The following is a 5,737-nucleotide window of genomic DNA, read 5'->3' as shown; positions in this document are numbered from 1 at the left end:
TTGTACGGGGTGAAACCATAGTCCCAACCAAGGCCGTGTATGTTCTTCTCAACCCACGTGTTCTGGCGTTGAGTGCGGGACGGTAGATCGGTTCGGGGGTACGGTGGAAGAAAAACCCACGATGCGACCCGGGATGTATTTTCGGCCGAGCAAGCTGACGCTTCTTTCACTATTTTCTCCGGCTTCTCATCTTCGGTCCGCCCGTCAAAGAATTCAAAATCAATGACTATTGATTTCTTATGCCTATAATTCAAAATTAAATACATTACCCTCCGAGAAAGAGAACTAAAATACTAAAAAAGGATTATACTTACATAGTTCTTGTCGGGTTATTCGTCTTGACTTGAATTTTCGTGTTTGAATGCATATCCACTGATCGCTCGAGTTTATATACTAAATTATTGCATCATGGTATTTACATCACCACAGCGGATAACCCATGGATTTCGCTCCACCGCTATAACATTCACCACCACTCATTCGCCTCTTTAATAATACCGGGGAAATCAGTGGTTCAAATTTAAGTCTAAGTTGCATAATAAAATGTTGTTTATTTCTCAATTCGTAGTTTACACGGTCTTCGTACGGTAGAACGTGTACAATAGTATCGGAGAAACGTACGCGCTTCATACAGGCGGTGAAAAAGCGGGGAACGTCAATCAGGATTAAAACTCTTTCTTTCTGCAGGTGGGGACCTTCTATCATTAATAGCGAGAAAGACTGCTGCCTTCTATCGGGGTACAGTCTTTACGTTTTCTTATGCACCACTCTCTATAGCGTTACACGTTCACCACCAGTGATGTTTAGCTTTACTAGTTCTCCACCCAACGGAAAGCGGGGACTGTCAATCAGGATCATAGCCCTTCTTTTCGACCGTCAACCATTAATACACAGGACGGCGGCTGCCTTCTACAATTCACCACCAACGTCACCCTGTCTTTGTACGTTTACTACTCGGTGGAGCGGCCTCCACCCGGTGGAGCAGTGTCCACTCGGTGGAGCAGTCTCCACTCGGTGGAGCAGTCTCCACTCGGTGGAGCAGTCTCCACTTGGTGTAGGCCTTCCACTGTATGTTTTGGGACCGGCTCGAAGACCCTACTAATCACTTATTGGTCATTTTCCCAAAGCTTTTATTTTTCTAAATTACTCGTAATTTAACTTCATCCGCACAAACCCAGCGAGTTTATAAATTACAATAAAGCTACATTGGGCTGACTAAAATTCCGACGCAAAAAATTCCTTCTCAATTTCGAGGTTTTCCATTGGCTTAAATAAATATGTTATTAACCAATAGTGTGACTCCCAAAATTACTAGGATGAATAAAAAGGTTAAAATCTAACGTAGTCCACCTTTTTGCTGGTTCGTGGTGAAACAAACCGTTAGTGAAGATTATTGAATGGAATAAAGGTACAGTGGCATACTTATGAGTAATTATGTTACATATGCAGATAGTAATAATAAATTATCCACTTTTTTACCGAATTTTTAATATGTTTCTTATCAGAAAGAAAACGTAACGTTTTTTACTTGTGCTATTGCTTTCTTAAAAAAGTTGCGTGGATCTAAAAAAACCTTTTTTAAAATTATTCTTCAAATCTATAGCGGATAGTTGTTTTATTGACGGATTTACTTAATTTTAATTTAAAAAGCAGAAGAAATTCAGGTAAATCGATAAGATTTTATCTGATAATATGATCAGGTGTAAAATAAATAAATGTTTTCTCTGCTATGTCAATTAATTAAAAAGTGCTTTTATATCTGGAAAAGTAAATCTTACTTAAGAAGTAATCTTAAGTACTATTTGTCCAAAGGGCTCAAAATAACAAAAATTCATCGAATTTTGACGTTTAAACAAGGCGCTTGGCTAAAACCATACATAGAATTTAATACAGAAAAAAGAAAGATGGCCACCAATGAGTTTGAAAAAGACTAATTTCAAATTAATGAACAAGGCCGTCTTTGGTAATTAAATTAATTATTTAATTAATTGGTTTTTTTAGGAAAAACTATGGAAAACCTAAGAAATCGTATTGATTTCAAACTGGTTACGACCGCTGAAAAGGCCATCAAAAAAGCTAGTTCACCCACCGTCCAAAAATTTAAATTGTTCCAAAATGATTTGGTTGGAATCAATTCCGTGAAACAGAAGTTTGTTTTAAACCGACCCATATATACGGGATTCACCATTTAAGACCTCTCAAAATTGTTAATGTACGAATTCCATTACGATGTGATAAGACGTCAGTATGGAGAAAAAGTTAAACTTTTATTCACTGATACTGGTTAGTATACCTTTATCCATATACTATGTTTTTTTTGGTCTAACGTGTTTATACATTACAGACAGTCTGACATATCACATCGAAACACAGGATTTGTACAAGGACTTCGCTGAAAAGAGTGACAAATATAGCTTTTCGGGGTACCCCAAAGAACACTTTTTGTATGATGAAACAAACAAAAAGAAACTAAGAAAGTTTAAAGATGAACTTGACGGAACTCCAATTCAAGAGTTTTGTGGGCTTCGGCCGAAAATGTATTCCATCTTATCGTCAAAGGGTGAAAAGAAAACTTGCAAAGGAGTCTGCAACAGTGGCGTCGCCAGGGTTTCAATTTGAGGGGGGGGGGGGGGGGGCATTCTGGGCCAACGTAGTTGTAATATCCAAATCCTTTATTCCTTAAATAAATATAAACTTCTTTAACAACTTACGATTTTTATGTGAAATGATTTACATTTAAATGAAAAACAATTTTACTTTTTTATTAAAATATACATTTTGTATATTTAGATGTTTGCACTTCGTCCATCGTCAATAGAAATTGTTTTATTTGTAAACATATTTAATGAGAGTGAGAAATTTGTGCGTCGAGGAATTTAATCCGTCTAGAGTGCTCGGATGCGAATTCGTCAATTACGCAGTCGATGTAAATATTACAAGATTCCTCTTTTTCGATTGCTATGAGAGCTAAAGATGAAAGTCGAACTTGACCCATAGTGTTTCTTAAGTAACTTTTAACCCGTTTCAAAAGTGAAAATGAGTGTTCACAGACAACAGATGTCACGGGAAGTGATAGAGAAATTTGTAACATTCTACAAAGATCGGGAAAAAGATTTTTCGGTAGCGTGTTCGGAAGATCTAATATAGAACCTGGTAGAGCATTTTCTTCTAGTTTTCTCAAATAGTTCTTGGCAACTAATATCTCAGCCTCAGGAACTTCCATATTGTAATGCGCACAGAATCCGCGGAGTCTTTCGTAAGACAAAAATCTTTCCGAGTCTTGGCTCAAAAGAGAAGGCGTCATCGCGCTTATTCCTTCCAAAACTACAGCGTTTTGTCCACCAATAAATCTCCGTTCCATTTCATTTATTATTTTATCCAATGAAGTGTAGTAGACTCCATTTCTTAAAGTTTCGTTTGATTCCTCCGTCCGTTGTCCAGTTAGTTCCGTAATCACAAAACTACTATCGACTTGGGTAAAGTTTTTTTCCGCTTTGGTCGACCCCTCGTTAAAGAACTTGCTGTTGCCACAGGAACTATCTTCGATCTGAAATCCACCTCGATTTCGAGATCCTCCGCTAGCTTTTTCGCTTCGTGAAGAAGATTTTTATACGCATCCTCATTTCGATATCCTCTTAGAGTATCTATCACTGCTTGCACCACCATAATAGCTTGGGATAGTTCAAGATTGGTTGATTGAAGTTAACTATTTAAAAGTTCAGTGATAGAGAGTATTTTCTCAAAAACAAGCAAAGTAATTATAGAGGAAAATTTTCGAAGAAAAGTGTATAATCCGAGAGCCTTACATCGCTCGGAGCCATCCTTTGGATCCTCCAAACTCTGCAACAAAGCCAGGTACGTTTTCTTAACTGCCTTTATCGACCTAATTTGGCATGCCCAGCGTGTATTGCTAAGAGCTTGAAGTTCAGTACAACCTATATGTAATTCTTGCTGGATTTCTCGAAATTTCCTATGTGCTAAGCCTGAAACTGAGAAATAAGAATGTACGCCGTTTAAAAGATCAAAAAAAATCCTTGGCTTCTTGATGTCGTTGCACGTGTCAACCAAAACCACGTCGAGTCGATGCGCGTAACAATCGACGTAAATCGCCATTGGGTGGTCTTCTTTAAATTGCGTTTGTACCCCTTTACAATTACCGCTCATGACGCTAGCATCATCGTATCCTTGGCTGTAAAATGCCTGCACGCGAAACAATATGCTGCATCTTGGCTTTTGCTATATTCCAACCATTTAAATTTTTTATACCAGGAACCGTTAAAAGATCTTTTTCGCTTGCCGAATTCACAGAAATAGAATTGGTTGTCGAGGATCCTCATATGGAGATTTACTTAAATCTTTCAATTCACTCACTGCCTTGCACTGTCCCGAAACACTGGTGTCCGTTTCGGTAACACAATCATTACCATCCTCAAATATTTCACCGTTACCAATTTCCCCAACAGAACCCACCTCATCTTTCTCATTCTGATTTTTAATAGTGTTAGACGATTCACCTTTCGGTTTTCGAACTACGAACTTATCCATGACTTCCTAATTAATAAATTTGTTCGGGTTAGGATTTTTTCCTTTTTCGAAAAAACTAGTGTCATATTAAATTATTTTGTCTAGAAATGCGAAGGATTACCTGGAATTTTAGTAGATATTAAGATTATTTCATGAAGCGAGTTACGCGAATCCCAAATGTGTATTTGGACTAAACTAAATGGTTCAGAATTTAGTAACACCATGAATGAATATATTAGTCAGTGATTATTTATTTTGATATACGATCAGGGCCCCCACTCAAAATTTTTTTTATTGAAAAAATATTATATTTCTAAAAATATAGGACTATTTTTCAAAATTATAGTATTTTATAGGACTATATATGCCATGTTATTTACGAACATTTTGCATTTAAAAACAAAATATATATTTAGTGAAATAAATATTTTATTCCCACTTAAAATTAGAATCAATTTAACCATTTTATCACAAAAGTCAGAAATGGTCGGTCGCGAGTCGTCGGTAAAAAACCATTTACAATTTGTATATCCCGTTCTAAAAAGTGATCATTACAAATTAAATCATGATTTGAATGTGTCGCGATTTACAGCAATTGTCCATTGAGAAAGTATTGTAGGTTTAATCATGATTTAATTTGTAATGATCACTTTTTAGAACGGGATATACAAATTGTAAATGGCAAAAGGTGGGTCACACTAAAAGCCATTCCAACTCTGGTTTGGTTTCCATAGAATTAAAACAAGTAAAAATAGTCAAAATAATTTTTTTATTTAATTTAAAGAAATGATTTGAATGTGTCGCGATTTACAGCAATTGTCCATTGAGAAAGTATTGTAGGTTTCGTTATAAAAAGATTTTAAATAAGAATGAATATTCATCGAAATAATATGATAATATAAAAGAAATGTAGACTAAGAACTAGAACTTGCTGTATTACGAAATATTGTTGGCATGGACATCTTACCAGATCACCACGAACATGTTTGATGAAGTTGGAATCGAAAATCATCATTAAGAAAGTTATTAATTTATATTGCAAGCTCAGACTCCACAAATTAGCGAAGGACAAAAATCTAGAAATGAACGGTCAAGCCACGGCCGTCTCGAGATCTGCTTCGCGCTCATAGCGGCCCAGGCGATCGTACGAAAATCGCGTATGGGAAATTAGTTCAAAAACTTCTCACATCGTTTTCTGGCGCTAGTCTAGCCC

Source organism: Leiobunum rupestre, chromosome 4 (genome assembly GCF_980474605.1).
Source record: "Leiobunum rupestre chromosome 4, qqLeiRupe1.1.hap1, whole genome shotgun sequence".
Classification (NCBI taxonomy): domain Eukaryota; kingdom Metazoa; phylum Arthropoda; class Arachnida; order Opiliones; family Sclerosomatidae; genus Leiobunum; species Leiobunum rupestre.
This window is presented reverse-complemented; position numbering follows the sequence as displayed.